Source organism: Manacus vitellinus, unplaced genomic scaffold (assembly GCF_001715985.3).
Source record: "Manacus vitellinus isolate BGI_N305 unplaced genomic scaffold, ASM171598v3 scaffold_0_pilon, whole genome shotgun sequence".
NCBI lineage: Eukaryota > Metazoa > Chordata > Aves > Passeriformes > Pipridae > Manacus > Manacus vitellinus.
Window position 1 is genome coordinate 6,564,229 of NW_021938789.1, and position 17,666 is coordinate 6,581,894.

Genomic DNA, 17,666 nt, shown 5'->3' on the forward strand with positions numbered 1-17,666 from the left:
TTTTTTCTTTTAATATCCCAAGGCAAATTTTTGGCTGCAGTTAAAACTTCAAGATGTTTTTGTTTGTTTTGTTTGTTTTGAGGATGAGTGGACAAATGCAGGATTCTTTTTTAAACAATGCAGGAATGCTTCACATTTAAACTAATTGGTATATTATCTTTTTTTCTTATTTTGCTAAATGTAATTTATTTACAGCTAATTTCTGTGAATATTTCTTTTAATGAATTCATCCAAACGGCTTGCACTAAATCCAAGGTAAACAGCATTGTAAAACTTCATCTAGCTTGAATTTCTTAATTTCTTAAAATTGTAGTTTCTCTTGCAGATACTGCCTTCTTCCACAGACATTTCACAGGCTAATGGACAGCCAGAGGATCGCGAGACAGCTGCCAAAGTGAATGGGATGACTGGGTCAATACCTGCAAACTCTCAGCAAGAGGCAGATAGCACCCACAGCTCTCACATCACTTCAAACCTGTATGCTGGTTCTCCTATCAAATTAACAAGCCCGGAGAGGATCATAGCCCTGCATCGAGAACTGAGACAAAACCATTGCAAAACTTACCGGGTCAGTAAAAATTTTCTCACTGTTTTTAGTTTAGTGAAATCTGTTATTCTTGGCAGAAGATACAGATATGTGAATGATCCCTTTGATTGATGCACATTTGATTTTAGTTTAAACAATCTGACAATAATAAATGTTTAAAGTTTTTTGTTATGTATTTTCTTCCCCATTGTTTATATGTGGCTTGGGGCTTGTAAAAATAATTAAAAGGTTTTGCTTTTATCATGGTATACTCTCTGGTAAAATGATCTTCAAAAATTGTTGGATGTTTTAAAAAAAAAAAAAAGTTGTTATGTTGATCATCTTGTCCTACCTTTTTTCCCTGCAAAGTTTTTCTTTTTTTTTTTTTTTTAGTGATCCAATTATTCCTCTGCCCTGAAGCTCTTTATAGTAATTTCCATTAACCGCAGGAATCCTGTTAAGAACAGAGCTGATCAATTGCAATTGCATTTGTGACAGTCTGCTGCTAAACTAAACACGCAAGAGATTTCACCCTCTCTGAGACAACATAACCTCTCCATATTTGTATGGAAAAAAAACCCAAATATGCAATTACTGGAACCAGTTAGGTAGAGTAGTTACAAATATTACTCTACTGAATTTTATTTATAATCTTGGATTAAAATAAGTGTGATAAAACAAACTCATTGTTTCTGCTTTTGGCATTAATGAAAAAAACATGGAAGATACTGAAATGTCCTTTTAGTTAAGAAATTTATTATACAATGAGATGGTGACTCAGAATTCTGATAATATGTTACTTAGTCCAGTAACAATTCAAATAGAATTTCCTGCTCCTTTTCTCTCTCACAGTCACACATAAAAAGGACCAAATAAAATATTGCCATAAAAGAAAACCATTATGGAGGGGAGAATGCAAGTAGCTCTTTGATTGACCTGACCTTTGTGAGCTCAAAGATTACTTTTTTATATAAATCACATGAGCTGTAATTAAATCCCAATGAAAGCAGGACATGGGCTTCACGTAGACTCACATGGGAAGCTGTGGCTGAAATCAGCCGCAGTGCAGAGTGGCCTGTTTCCCCGTGACATACAGAAACACACCGTGACATCCAAGGTTATGGTTTCTCTTCTTCTTTCCTCCTCAGATACCTTCAGTTGTCTCCTCCAACTCAAATCCACAGGCTGATCGCAACTTGCCCACGATCCATAAGGAAGCCCCTTGGCCTCTGCTGTCGAGGATGAAGGATGCACTGGTGCCTCTGTAGCATAGTGGCTTCTGGGCCACGAAGGGGAGGGATCAGTTGTAGAAACGTGATGATGTGTTTTGGGGTCAAATAGGAAATCAGCATGCAGGTGCTACTCCCCAGGGAACAAAACAGAAAAATGCCATTATGAATAAGGCATGGCTCTCTAGAGAAAAAACAGATGGCTCAACCTCAGCTACCACAGCAAAAAGCTATTTGTCAGACGTGTTGTCAGCAAGTAATAAAGGTCGAAATCCTGTGGGTAGGAGTCAGCTGCACGGGAAAGAATAAAACCTGCAGAAATAAAACAAGGTAAACCATCTAAGCAATATGATTTTTCCCATTGCTACAAAAGTACTAATAATTTTTTAAAACAAAGATACCTACTACTTAGCATGGCCTAGCAACTAGTTAGAGATGACTGAAAAATTTACATGAAGAAGAGCTGTAATACTTTTATGATCAAAATGTTTTTAGAACATTTGAGATCATTGAAACCTATGGATTTTTTAATTAGCTGGCCTGCCTCCCCATTTTCTTTTGCTTTTCTTTTAAGTGAGGCTGTGAAGCAACCTGTTAAATCACTTTCACTTATATGTATGACTCATTTCTTCAGTGTGCTGTGGCAGGTTCTGAGAGAACATCTGCCTTGTGTGACTGTTTCCTCTGGAACTTCAGGGAATGTAGCATCGTGGACTTCCTAAAAACTAATTTTACAGAAATTGGAGGGTCATTTTGCTGTGTTTCTTTAGTCTTGGGATACTTTTTAAAATTGAATCTTTTTTTTTTTTTTTAATCGACTGAACTACAGCAGGATACCCAATGTATACCCATTTACTCTAGGTGGTAGAATCTGTAAAATAGTATCCTTCAACTGTTACTTTTAAGTAACAAATTGAAGCTTAACTTACTGGACAAGTCCGCAACGACTTTCTCTATGCAACTGAGTGGGCATCATGGGTACAGTAACATCTGAGTTCAAGGGCTGGATGATTCAGACTGCACCCTGTGCTGCCAGACCCCTACACCCACCACAGGGAGAAGTGATGGGGTGCCAGGCCACCTACCCTGGCAGAGCCAGGACAGAGCTTCCTCGTAGCCTGGTTCAGAAACACTTGTGGCATGGGATGCATGAACCTTTGATGGATCCTGGCTAGGGAAAGGAGGAGGGAATAGTGTGTCTGTGCAGGTGGATGTGTGCACTAATGCTGGTTGACTCCAGGAAGTTTAACTCAGCATGGTTGTAAATTCCTCAAAATACTTATTTGTATTGTGATCCCTCCAGATTTAATTCTTTTGGAAAACCTTCATTATTCATATCTCCCAGTTTTCTTTGTTTTTCATCACTTATATTAAAGGGCATTAATGCACAGTAATACATGGCACAGTTCCTGTGCTTTTCCTCTGCATCCATTGATTACCCCAGTTGGTTCACATTATGTTACTACATTTGTTTGATGCTGCTTTTCGGAAGCCAGAAATAAAATGACTGGTTTTGATGAAATATTAATGTACACACTCACACTTTATTGTGGAAACCCGCCTTCAATTGCTCAGTTAGGTAGTGGTGCAGTTGCTTCCAGCACTAACTGAATTGCTCTTCATCCAACATATCTTTAGAAAACATACACCAGATGCCAAGGGAAATAGTCTCTGGAAGCAATGTTTTTGAGTGCTATCTAAGCAGAGAAGACACCAGTGAGATTCCAAAATATGGGCTTTTGCTTTCATGTACCTTTCTTTTCTTCCTAATACCAGGCCAGAAATTCTAAAGGCAGATATAGCTGCTATCCAGCCATCAGCTGCTTGGTCAAATGTAAAGACATTCTGATGTGCAAAAGCACCTGTAAACACTGAATGTGTGACTTTTATGTTGATAAAATGGTGCTTTAAGAATTAGCCCTTCGGAGAGCTTTTTGGAGCTTTATCTTACTGTCAGTAGATACAGGGCCTGGTAGTTCAGTCTGAGGTCATAATGCATGAAGTGTGCTAATAATAAGGACATTAATAATAATATCCTATGATAATATGATAATAAGCCTTTGTTATCCTAGCGTAGCTATCTACTACTGTTTGGGACTATAGTAACTATCCATGAAATTAAGCCTTTTTCAATCTAATCCCTTTCTATCAAAGATAAGTGTGATTTATTTTAAATCGTAAGGCTTCATTTTAAGCTAATTAGGTTATTTGGCCCCATTCTTCCCCCTGCTGGAATTAATAATTTCCTGAACAAGGGCCACAGACACACAGAGGCGTAGATGGAGGAACAGACATTTGCAAGGATATTACCTGCACTGAAGCACTATAGTGCAAAACAGACTCAGGCAATTCATCCAGCAAATGGATTCTGTGCTGGCACTTCATAGCTTTGCTTCACAAGTCACAGATTTCCTGTAGCCCCTTGTGTTTTTAATTTTTTAAGACATCCTACTTCATTTCTTCCTAGTACAAAGCATTGTTTAAAGATGTGCAGATGCCATGATTATCAATTGGCCAGCTGTTTCAGCTGCTCTTCATTTCTCTTAAGTAAAAATGTGATTGTTTAGACACTACAGTGGAGGAATGCTAATAAATTAGCAGCAATCAGTTTGGAGCTCTGCATGCAACACCATTGGAAAAGGTGGGTCAGCTAAAGGTTTTCCCTCTTGAACTTCTGTCCTACTCCATTTTTCCCGCTACTGAATGGACAAATGAGAAGTGATAGTCAGATTATGCCAGATAATTATGCACTAATTGATCTACAAGAAGATTAGATGATGCATTGCACCATCAAACAAGGCACTTCAAATTCTTTAAACATGGTCATTTATAGAAATCTGACCCCAAATGTACAGTGGTGGACCAGATGGTTCCTATATTGGTGTCCTGCCAGGCTGAGGTCCTTTGGGAGTCTGAATTTGCTGACTGACTCATTAGAATAATTAATTTTACCCTTTATTCTGTAAATTATTTGGTTTGGGTTTTTTTTGAAATGAAGGGTTATCAGTAGCAATGTGCTTACAGAGCACATCTGAACAGTTGACTTGTCTTGAATCACCTGTGATCTGCTGTTTGTCATCCATGGACCTGCATGAGTCAAATGGCATTATCTGTACTTGACTGGATGATGAGGATATTTGGAAGGAAGCTGGATGACAGCATGTTTCCTACTGACAGATGCTCACTGAGCCTGCTTCTCATTCAGACAAACTCTTCCACTTCCAAAGAAATTGTTTGAAACAGCACAGAAAGCTGTTTTCTAGGATCAATAGTTAGCAGCAAATGAGTGTTAACATATTCAGACAATATTTGCCCAGCTCTTTTTTTCTAGACTTGAACTCCCTAATACTGAAGTCAAAATGTCCCTTTTTAGCAGGGAGGTTATCTCTTTTCTCTCTAGTTTTAACAGAAGTTTTACTTAAAAAATAGAATTACATGGAGGCATTAACCTGAAATGGTGCCTAGCACTTTCTAAAGGCTATGTGAAAGATAAAAAGGGAACTTGTGGTGTTCCTATGACTACAAATGCACTGTAGAATTGTGTACCAGATATGAGGGAGAAAAGCCACTGGACAGAATAGCAATTCTTTTTATGACAGGTGAAAAAAAAATACATCACTTTCTTCCAATGCTGAATAAGCAGATTTCTGTAATCAAAGAAAACTAATAATTCTCCTGCAGTTGTGCCTTATCTGTTTTGCTCTTTATTGGTAGGAGAGGTCATAAACAGGGAATGTAATACAGTTTTTAAGTTCATATGCAAAGAAACAGAACACCTACAATGACAGATCATGCATATTTTAAAAGAGTTCTCTTTAGTCAATGCAATTCTTGTATTAGACTACTCCTTCTACTCCTCTTATTTTTCAGGAAAATAGCATTCATAATATTTGAAAAAAATAATAAATTGCCCTGTTTTTGTCTACACTCACCTGTGCATGCAGTCTCACTTAACTAGAAAGAATTCACTATGCAAGGCCAAAAGGTGAAGTCAGTTGCCAGTTACATTTTAGGAATGTCTAGAACAGACATGCTTTGATCAGAATCAGTGGAAAGAACAAGGTCAGCATTCCCCTTAAGAACTGATATTCTGGAGAAGGCCTGGAAGGCACTGGAAAGATGACAAAACTCATTCTCTTTTCAAATAAATGATGCCAGTGTCAACTCTAGGTTCTACTGGATATTAAACATTTGTAGAAGATGCAGAAGGGTTGCTCCTGAAGCCTTCCACTCTCTATCTGTTGCTTGTCTTGTTCTATGAAAAGCTTTTATGCATGTAGGAAATTTGGGGATTATACTCAGTCTGTGGTCATTCAGCTCAGGGCTGGTATTGGTATGAGTCAGAACAAAACCAAGTTGCCTATGATTAAATTTTCTCTACTCCCTAATGATCCCTGTTTATATTTTTTTTGAGTAGTAATTCTAATTTGTAAAAGTATTATCTAATACCTTCTTAGTAACAGCCTTTTCATTGAGCCCTTAAGCTGATGGATATTAAAGCCCCTAATTAAAACCAGATAATGTATGAAAGATTCCTGTAGTGCAGGCCTTTCTCTTAGAGCTTGATTAAACCAAAAAACTCATACATCTGTTTGCACAACTGTATTCTCATCAGGGCAGGCAGCTTGCAGCGTTGACTTAGGTCCATCCTTCTCACAGTAGCTTTTTCTTGGAAATAAAGAGAACAAGAAAGGCTAGGAGAGAAAATGGAGTATTTCAGAAACATTGGCTTATTACATTTAGCTAGGAATGCAATCTTTCCCTATTCTATGGCTCTGATGCTATTAGTCAGGATAATGGTGAACCACAGAATAATATGTTCAGTTACATATAAATCTGTATGAAGTACTTCTGTGCATATATAATCTCTCTATATATGTTTAGTTACATGCAGTTTTGCATGAATAAATACAGTATAAAATAACAGGGATAAGTGATTTTCTGCAGATCTTTATTTTTTTCCTTTCTTTTTTCCTGTCTCTCTTGGAATTTGCAAATAGAAGTAGGAATATGAGAATAGATTGATTTTTTTTAAATTTAAACCTTAAATTAAGAGGAAACTAAGACTATATAGTGAAAATTGTGGTTTTACCTTGACTCCACTGCAGGTTAAAATCCAGGTTTGTATGAATCTGTCTTCCCTTTCCCAAATACCCTGGATTCCACTGGTGTATTTGCATGCTCCACTTGTCAGTTCAAGTGTAGATGGCAGTGAGACCAGGCCACTGGGAGATCCTTGCTCTGTAGCAGTGTAGCTCCCTGTTGTTTCTTGCTGCTGAAAGATGGGAAGAAAAACCATCAGTGGTTCTATAAAACATTGTTAGTACAACTTTGTCTTGCTTTTATATGCATAAAACATTGAACCTTTACTGGGTGGGAGTTAGACACCACTAGAGAAAGTGTCAGGCTCCCACAGTGGAAGCAGACTGACTTGCACCCTTGTTAAAGATCTCTTGAACTGTAGCCACTGTCGTATTTCATGTAATGTAAACTGTCTGCTTTTGGAAATCTTAATGTAGTGTGGCAAGTTCTTGAGAGAAAAAGCTATGACTTGTGAAGTAAGCAGCTCTTAAAAAGAAGAGAGAAAAAAGAAATAGAAAAAAAAGAGCTAGAGGATCCTGTTACAGATGGTGGGTGAGGTTCAGCAGGGTGCAACAGCAGCTCGGTTTCAGCCTGGTGATCCAGAGCAGCTGTGAGCCTGGCTTCCCAGGCACTGAGACTGTCTTTATGTTCAAGCCATTAGTGAACCAGGTCAAATATCTAAGTATGGGGGAGAGAGTTCTTTTTTTTTTTTTTCGGTAGGTTACTGGGAATATTTATTCAATGATTACTCAGAAAATTAAGATGTTACCCGTTCTGCCTAGTCACTGCATTTTTTATTATGGTGTGAGAATATCGAAAAAGGAGAATTTCAGTAAAGGATTCCTGGAAGTTCATTGGGGTTGTACTTGTGTTGTTTGGACAATTTGGAAGCTTTGAATTGCCATGGCTTCTCCTCATATGGCTGGCTGGCAAAGCCTCCTTTGAGTGGGAAGCACCTGGAGCACATTGCTGATTTTTGTAGTGCAGCTCCGAGGCTGAAAATCATGAGCAGTTCTTTCTCATCCTTAGTAAAAGCTGCAGCTAGAAGGGAGGATGTGGCTGTCCCTTGCCCCCACCATCTGCTTAGTGCTGCCTCTCTGCTTTCCCATCTGTGGGCTGGGGACTCTGTCTCTCAGCAGCCACATCTCCATTCCCAGCTGGCTGCAGACAGTCTCTTCTGGCAAATGGGCTTTAAAATCTGGGGGTACGGCTGCCTAGCTGGAGGGTACTGATAGTTTGTCACTGTTTGCACACAGAGCTTTGCTTGGGGACAAAAGGTTGTTCTTGTCACTCAAAGGAGCTGATTTGTGGGAGAAACCGCACTCCAAAATGTAGCTTCTCTATTGATAGTGAGGGACTGGACTCTGCTCATCCCTGCCACCCTTACAATTTTATGTGCCTTTTCTGTGCTGGATATGATCACCAATATGAGGTGGCTTCTGAATTAACAGTTAATTAGAGACCTGTTGTGGGTAGTGGACTTTTTGCAAATGACTGTGGATGAGCAGACAGGCAGTTTGAGGTACAAAAGCTTGCCAGAAAGAAATAACAAATGTACATACATTTTTTATATGATCTGGATACCACATCATTTTGTAAGGCAGAGGTATACTGTCTGTATCTTACAGCTGGTGAGTATAAGTCTAGAGAAACTAAGGTCCAACCAAAGAGCTTTCATTAAGAGCACACAGTGTTATTAACACTAAATTAATCCATGGTTTCATGGAGGACAATTCCTAAGTCTGAGCTGGGAGGTAGAGATCTTGATCATTTATTTTTTTGTGATAGCTGCAGAGGCTTTCATCCCCTAATTTACCTCTCATGGCTCATATGCCTCCATTGCCTCCTATTCATGAACAGAAATTGCTGTCTCCTCAAACCTGTCGGTGTGGCTGCTCGAGTGATAAATTCCAGAAACCATTTCTGTCAAAATGAACCTACTAAAGAGTAAATGACCACAGAAGGAGCTCTGCACTAATTCTGGGGAATTAGTGGTGGGTGGCAGGTGGCTGGCCCTGAGTGAGTGTTGGAGAGGGTGTTGGAGGCAGTGATCTCTTCAGCCTTTTGAAACCTAAGAAATGAAGCTGCAACTGATATGGGCAAGAATCCTGGTGTGTTACATGGACTGAATTGGGTTCAGAACAGAAAGTACCTTGTGTGATGATACTCAGGAGAGCCAGAAAAAAACCACTGCTTGTTAACAAATAATGTGGATGTCATCATGGGAGTCCACTATAGACTGCATAGCCAGGACAATGATGCCAAAGAATTATTCTTTGAATAAACACGGAATCAACTGCTCTTGTCCTTACGGGGAACTTCAACTTGCCAGAAATTAACTGGTAGCATCACACAGCTGGCACTAACAGGTCCAGGAAATTCCTGAAACACCTGGATGACAACTTCATGGTACAGGTACTAAGAGTGATGACTAGGAAAAATGCCCTCCTTGATTTTCTTCTTGTTAACAAAGAGGGTCTCATGAATGAAGTAGAGATTGGTGGCTCTCTTGCCCACAGCAACCATGAAGTAATTGAGTTTAAAATCTCTGTTGACAGGAGGAAAAGTGCCACTAAAACTTCAACCCTGGACATGAGGAGACCAGACTTTGGGCTGCTCAGGGCTCTAGTGAGTAAAGTCCCCTGGGAAAATGCTTTTGAAGGTGCTTGGGTCGATCAGTTCTGGTCATTTTTTAAGCACCACCTCCTAAGGGCATAGGGGCAGGCAATTCCAAAATGTTGGAAGTCAAGCAGATGAGGAAGAAGGCCAGCTTGGCTGAAGAGGAATCTTCCTTTGGAGATATGGCAAAAAAGGAAGGTGTATGCCCAGTGAAAGCAAGAGCAGGTGATGTCCCATGTGCCGTTTTGGGCACGACAACATAAGAAAGATACAAAGCTACTAGCATTGAAAGGAGGGCTACAAAGATGGTGAGGGGCCTTGAAGGGAAGCCTTATGAGGAGAGGCTGAGGTCACTTGGTCTGTTCAGCCTGGAGGAGACTGAGGGGAGACCTCATTGTAGTCCATAACTTCCTCGTGAGGGGAAGAGGAGGGACAGGCACTGATCTCTTGATGATCTATTGATGACCAATGACAGGACACAAGGGAATGGCCTGAGGCTTTGTCAGAGGAGGATGGATATTAGAAAGAGGTTCTTCACCCATAGAGTGGTTGGGCACTGGAACAGGATCCCCAGGGAAATGGTCACAGCACCAAGCCTGACAGAATTCAAGAAGCATTTGGACAATGCTCTCAGGTACATGGTGTGATTCTTGTAGCTGTCCTGTGCAGGGCCAAGAGTTGGACTTTTATGATGCTAGTGGGTCCTTTCCAACTCAGAGTATTGTGATTCTGTGATTCTGTTCTATCTGACACCTGCATCTTTCCCAGAACAGCACATTCCTGTTGTCCCCCTTGTAGACGACTCTCTGAGACTGTGATTTGCACTGACTTTCACATGTGGACATACAATTGACTCAACATTTCCTGGTTCTTCTCTGGTGACATGACATGACAGGATTCACCTCATCATAATGTAGGTCTAAAATAGGCAAAGTGCCTTTTCAATTCACTGACTATAAGTGGAGTGGAACTACCTGTCAAGTCTACACTGCAGGAAAAAGAGATGATTCCCACCCAAGGAACTTTAGTAGTAAAGTGACTAAGGTCATGTGGGACTTGGTTGTGGTGACCTGGTAGTGCCTGGCAGGAAAAAGACTTGAAATCTTCCTCCTGTGTCCTAGGTGACTGTTCTGAACACCAGACTACTCTTTCTAAAAGAGAAATGGACATTAACACTTGGAAACCTCTCTTTTGTGTTGTTCTAACTCTTTTTTGAATTTTCTCCCTGAGGACTTTTCCCTTGTACTTATACCCTGGATTAACTATATAGTTTTGTCTTAATTTATAGTCACAAACTCTGGATTCACTGTAAAATGTTTAGGTACCAGTTTATAAATATATTAAACAGGAAATTAAACATGCATGTAGATCTGAAGCCTTATTGACCTGACAGGTTCTCCCAAGGCCCCAGGAGATGAGAGGCAGCATTCATGGAGTGAGGCATTGAGCATATGCCAGGTGTAGTGCTAATACTCTTATGCTTTTGAATAAAAATAAGCCAGATTCACTGTTCTTTGTTTGTGAACTATGCACTCCTCTTTACCTGTGCATCCTTCCTCTTGAGTAATGTAAAAAAGAGGACAATGCAGAAGAGAGGGAAACAGCTTAAAATTAGTGTATTCAAACACATGAATTCAGCCTGAGCTGTGGAGAGTTCTCTTCAGTGGATTAGTAGCTGCAGCACTGCCATTCTCCTGGGAAATCATCTAAGCACATGTGTTTCCTTTAGAAGGCTTCTGACCTCTTTTGTGTTCTTCTTCTTCATTTCTGTGTCCTAAGTAAGGTGATATTAAAACAATTCCTTATTGATATGCTTCTCTGGGAGCTTTACAGAGTGTAAAGGAGGGAAGTGGTTTCTGCTGCTCCTAAATTAAAAGCAATTGCTCAGACTCCAAATCTCTAGAAGATGAAATGTCTGCTAAGAATGAGTGCTGCTCTTTGCACTGGCAAACTGTATGCTGGGGAAAGAATAATGTGATTGTCAAGACACATCTTTCAGTTTAATAAACTATTTTGAGAAGAAGGCTCTGCCTCAGTTTAATAGGAGTCCTTGGAAAAAAAATTCTAAATTCTAGAATGAAAACAAACACTTCATTTCTATTTTGAAATAAACATACTCTTTTCTGTAGTACAAGGGTACCTTGTAAATTAGGCTTTTTGTAAATATATAGGATATGAATAAGACAATTGCCTTGGCAGTATTGTTAGAACTAATAACTTCTGTGTGGATAAATCTGACCCTTTTGGAATGTAAAAACATTCATATTTTATTTTCTAGCCTAGCTTTTCCCTCGGAAGAGGTTGTCTTCTGTAAGGCTTATTTGAAATGTCATGATATAAAACCTATTATGAATTACTACTTTAGAGCTCTCAGTTGAACAGAGGTTGTAGCAATACATTATTTTGCATCTCTCAGCTGCATACTCTGGAAGCTTAATATCAGGGGCCTCCTTCCTGCCCCACAATGATTGTTTTGGGACTAATTACCAAGTCACAGTGTTGTACAGAATGTCTGAATCAGCTTGTCAAAGTCCTCCTTGATTGTCAGCGGAAGGAACTGCATTTCCATCTGTGTGCTTTATATAGGGACCCCTTTGCATGGGGGTTTCCCCTCCCTTCTGTCCCTTGGCAGAAAGTTTGCACTGCTCCCACAGTCAGTGCACCCGGTGTGTTTTCCCTTGGCAGCAAAATCATGACATCCTCAACCATCACAGGGCTGACACCCATCCATTGACACTCAAAGAAAATAAAACATCAGTCACACGGACTTCAGGCCCTGGAAGCTGCACTGCTGCCTTCAGTTCATGGAGCCATGGGATCCTTGGTATATTTGAGTTGCTGCAGCTGAACCCAGTGTTATCTGTAAGTGACCACACCATTAAAAATCAACTTCTAATTTATTACCTCATTTATAGGCCCACTTGATAGACCTCTGACATAGTTGAACTTGCATTCAATGATTAATGTGAAATAAAAGGTAGTGTTACATGGCCCAGTTAGATTAGATGCTCGTGATCTAATCCTGTCAGTCAGCCACAGCTGTTAACCACTTTATGTCCTCATAAAAGACTGTACCCGTGCTGCTGTAGGTTTTCAGGCTAAAAGAAGATCCTATTATAATAAGAGTAATAGCCAGAGCGTATATAAGAGAATAGGATAATTACACATATTCAGAAGTTTATAGGAGGATATGCTTAAAAAAATATAATTTTTACCAATTAAATGTTATGGTGATTTTTCAAAGTCACAAGAAGGTTTTAGGAATCCAGATTTCACTGCCTTTCTTTTAGGTGGTAATTAACTTCTCTTGTGTCTTTGAAAATGTCCCCTATATTATTGAATTTGATTATACATACCATATATAATCACTTGGGGCCAAAGTTGAGGAATTCTTCGCGATTTTTAAAATCTTGGTTTTATTCGGTGCAAATTTTCAATTGAAGTATTTACCCATTGGACAGTATAAATAAAAGTAGTTGAAGAACCTCAGGGTTCTGGTAACACTGAAGAACCCTGGGACCTGGAAACTTTCACCTTTGTAAAAGCTGGCAAGCGACAGGACTGTTGAAGAAGCATTTCATCTCCCCGGGCATCAGGAAGCGGCTGCAGATCTGACTGCTGCGCTTCAAGGACAGTCACATGTGGGCTTAATGGGAATTAACAGATTCCAGAGATCGTAAATGAATGTTCCCATTAGGATGGATGCTTTTCTTCTCACCCTTTTTGTGTGTCAAGATCGATATCTCATCAGGGGAAACCTTCAACACAGAATATTTTGAACGAGTGTACGATAAGTAGCGTTCTCTTTACTGCATGTGGGCTATAGGAAAAAAAGTTTTCCTAGTATAATGAGTAATAAGTAGAACAAAGATCATTTGGGAATAAAATGTATCTGTTTGATCCATTTGATAATTTCCATCTGGATAGCATTTGCTTCCCTCAGTAAAGGGAACGGGAGCTGCCTATTTCTAGGCAATCTGTTGAGTTTCTTTCATAGAAAAGGGCAGTTTAGCCTTTCCTTCCATATGGGCACACATTATTACATTTACAAACATGTTGTTCATCTTTTTTTTTTTTTTCAGATCCTATAAGAAATCTTAATTCCTGGGTGGGTTGAGATGTGGGTTGGATATTCTCTTTTCTTGTTTTTTCCATAAATCCTTAAAAGAGAAGAAAGACCTTCACTTTTCTGTATAGATAAGTACTAGTTAATTTACTAAACCAAAAGAAACCTTGCTTTTCAGAGCAGAAAGAAAGTTAGCTGTAATAAGACCAGAATAATCATTGTTCCTCTGGGCCTGACCATGCTGGAGGAATACAGGTCTGCACATGTGGCTCCCTGCTATCATGGAATCCAAGTCATGAAACCTCTGTCATAAATTAAGCGAGTTCTACCTCAAGATTCCCCCTCTAGAACAGTGGAGCATTCTAAACAGTAAAAAAATCATTTTACCACAGAGAAACTGTTTTCTTAGTACAATGAGGTGACACTGGTTAATGCTGTGGGTTTGCCCAGAGTCTACTGGATCTTGTGCATTTGTAGCATTTTTAATGAGCTTTTGAAAAAACTTGTGTATCAGCGGGAAAACATCAGATCTGCTTTGCTCTGGCACCCTGGGTGGGCAGGGGGGATCTACGCTTTGCTCCCCTCGCTGAGCAGAGTTGTTCCAGCAGGAGTTCCTCTTGCTCAAAATATCAGAAGCTACCCAAGTGCAACAAACACACAGGCATCGGTGCTTTGTCCTGCAATATTTCTATTTGGAAACTGATTCTGTTCTCTTCGTAACTTTTTTTTTGGAAATGCTTGTGTCTCAAACCTTTGGAAAAGTACAAAACCCTCTTCCTAATATGCCTGCACATAAAAGTAGGAAGCAGCAGATGTACTTTAAGAGGATAACCCTATTTTCTTTATGAAAAGGCAAGCTTGGAATTTCTTTTCCTTTGGCAAACCCATGTGCTGTAGTCCTGTAAAACTGGAACATTGTGCGAATGCCTGGAGCCAAGGAAAGGGGCAAAAATTAGGAAATGAATATGACTCTGTGTCTGGTGGTTTAGGGCCGCACCTCCTTCATCTTCTTACTAGTAGGCCATAGACACTGCTTATTCTCTCTTTCTTGGTTTGCTTTGGTAGGTGTGTCCAGATAGCTCAATTGGAAATTCATCCACAGAACAGTTCAGAGTTCAAACAGCCTTTTGTTGCTGCCACTGATAAATCATTTGCACTACAGCAGAAGTTGTCGCCCCTAATCAGATCCATAAAAGCATGGATAGCTTCCAAATGCACTGATTCATCACCAGAGCTATGATTTTAGCAGCAATTGCTCCTTAGCATTTTGCACCTGGAATTGTTATTAATTTTCATATTTATCAAACAGCTGTAAATTGAGACCTCTAGGTTGCAAGTACTTGTAAGCTAAAGAAGTCATTGAAGGATATTACACTCCAATTTCAACAGAGGCTTACCCTGATTCTGTAAAAGTTCAGTTAGGGTCTGGTCCTCAGAGGTTTTTCAGTGCCTTGGCAATCACTTATTTCATCGGTGAGTTATGACTTTTGGATTTCAATGCTTTTTTGTTTTTTCCATTGCCCTGTCTACTTTTTGGTAGTGCTCAGACTGGACACAAGTAATCTGAGAGAGAGCAAGCTCTGACTTTGTTACATGGTGGGTTTGAATTGGGTCCAGGCCATAACTCTCGTGTTTGGGATGTGCAATCCAAAAGACAAGCACAGTTCCTAACTTCCAGAAAATAGTGGGCTTTTTTCCTTATTCTGACCTTTAACAATCTGCACCAGTGAACAGAGCCATGTCACAGACAGCTGGTAGGAAGGCACTTGCCTCTTTTGCAGCCTGCATCTGTTGTTCCTCCTACATGGGAAGAGAGGTCCCACCACACCTCACATGCTGGTGTCTTAAACACAAGATTTTCCTGGTATGATGAAATGGATCTCTTTTCTGAGAAGCTCTGAGATTTCTTGTTGTTGGAAACAAAAGATTTAGCTGGAAAAAGAGGATTCCACATTGGGTTGGCTATCTGTCTTCTTCAGGAGTGCTCCTAACTGTCATGGTGACAGGAGGTGATGAAAAAGAGAGTTGATCCGGTTTCTGGTGGCAGGGGATCTCATTATTCACAAAGTCCACAAACCACAGGGAAATTATGAAGGATTTAAGGCTAGCAGGCTGAGTTGGCTAAAGGTGTTCCTTTCCTACTTGCTTTAAAGGAGGAGAGGAGGGAGAGGAAAAAGATTTAAGAGAAGAAATGATGGAAACAACAATCTGTCCAGAAGCAGAAACAGAGACTGTGGAAAAAGTGATGAAGTTGTGTTGAGACAGAAGGACTAAAAGGAAAACAAGCAAATGTGTGTCAGGCAGGCCAACAATTTGAACTTGATTCTTTGTTTCTCAGTTCTGATGATTATGTTTTATAGAACATATATATACTTAATTTTTAGCACACATTTAATTCTTCAGTAGAGCATGGTTAAAATCAGAAACATTACAATTAGTGGTGAAGATATAAACAGCTTCCATCAGTGATGGAAGGCTTTTTATACTGCTAAACGGCCTATATCAGAAACAAATAATATAACTACTGTAATTGCTTGTCTTTCTCCAAGCTGGTGTTTTGCATGGAACATTTTCAGCAAGGTACCTGAAATAATATTCAGGATGAACTCTAATTCTGGATTGCCTTATGTGTATGTTGCTCATGTAGTAATTATAAAGGGAGAAAAGCAAATGTCATATGATGCATTAGGCTATTCTTCAGAATGGGAAAAAAAAAGGAGGAAGTGTCCTGTTCCCCAGAGTTTTAAGAATTCATGGCTGAGATAGTTAATGCAAACATTTTTCACTTGAAATTCGGTCTCACTGTGGATGTCTTTGTCCCTCCACAGCACACAGCCAGAATTAGAAATCTTCTGCTGGGTTGACTCAGATGGGAAAGCTCCTGTGCCCAGCTGCATGGAGCCCAGGTGCTGAAGGCTTCATTATCAGGGAGCGGAGAGGGAATGGGTCAAAATGAAGAAACAGATGCTGTCTAGGCAGGAATTCCCACTCATTTTGTTTAGTCACCTGGCTGTTAAGGAAAGCCCATGACAACATGTTTTCAGCTCACAGTCTTTTCGTAAGATTAGCTTTGACAAATATAACACTTTGTTTCCCATGGAGAGAGGTGATGTTTGTTACTACTGAGTCACTTAAGATTGCAGTAGTGGATTTTCTTTTTTCTTCTTCTGAAAGTATCTTTAGATGAGATAGAAGTACTATCTGGTTAGCAAACACAAATTAAACAGCCAGTTGAAGCTTTCTTCCTTTGCCAGAGCCCTTACAACTCTCTTTGTGCTCTCTAAGATTTTACCCAGACAGATCATGGCTTTTTCAATCCTGATGATGTGTGACAGTTGGATCTGGCTAATATCTATGCCCTTAATGAGTTATTAAAGTAGGCAGCAGCATTAAGAATTTATTTTGTACCTTTTTCAGATCCTTTAATTATGAAACAGCAGTGGTACTGCTGCTAAAAAGGGCTTTGCTGCTGCTGAGTCATGGCAGGACAGGGCTTGTGCAAGTTGTGGTACCCGCACACATGCTGACACTGTGGCCTGGACATCCTTTGAGCCATTAAGTTACAGCATTCAAATTGCTGAATGTCATTTAAGGCATAATTTCCTAAAAATTGACTTTATTCTTACTTGCAAGGTTACCTTCTCGTGTATTTTGCGGGCATATACTAGAACACAACTAGTGAAGTCAAATAGTCCAATTGTTCTGTTGTTTCTAATGCTTAGAGAACGGAAACTTGTTTGTGGATAGGATAGAAATATGCCTGTTGACAGAAAGGGAGATTAATAAAAAAATGAGCCAGCAGCTGGAGGTAGACACCTGGGGGAAGAGAAGAGGGCAAACTGATCCTCCTCAGGGCTTTCGTCACTTGCTGCTCAAAGACTTTTCATGTAGCAGAGTTGGTTTCTATTCATTCAGTGAACCTTGATGGACTTTCCTTCTATTAAGTTGTCAAGTCTCTCTCGAACCCATATAAACTTTTTCTCTTTGCAGTATATCATGGAAAGGACTCCCACCACTTAATTACACATTAAGAACCAGTTTTTAACAAACCTGTTATGAATCATTGCACCCTGGCTCTTGTCATTCCTGGTTTCCCTCTCTATTAGGTGTACTCTTACCCAAGAATCAGTCTTCACTGTAGAAA

At 39.8% G+C, this 17,666-nt stretch overlaps 1 long non-coding RNA gene across 1 annotated transcript in view; it reads left to right on the forward strand.

The window, feature by feature from the left end:
• The first annotated feature begins 323 nt into the window (after window positions 1-323).
• Window positions 324-17,666, forward strand: part of LOC108640449 — a 51,095-nt gene continuing 33,752 nt past the window's right edge. Inside the window, exons 1-2 of the long non-coding RNA XR_001921191.2 lie at window positions 324-568; window positions 1,675-2,085. This is a non-coding gene — a long non-coding RNA (uncharacterized LOC108640449). The remainder of the gene's footprint in view (window positions 569-1,674; window positions 2,086-17,666) is intronic.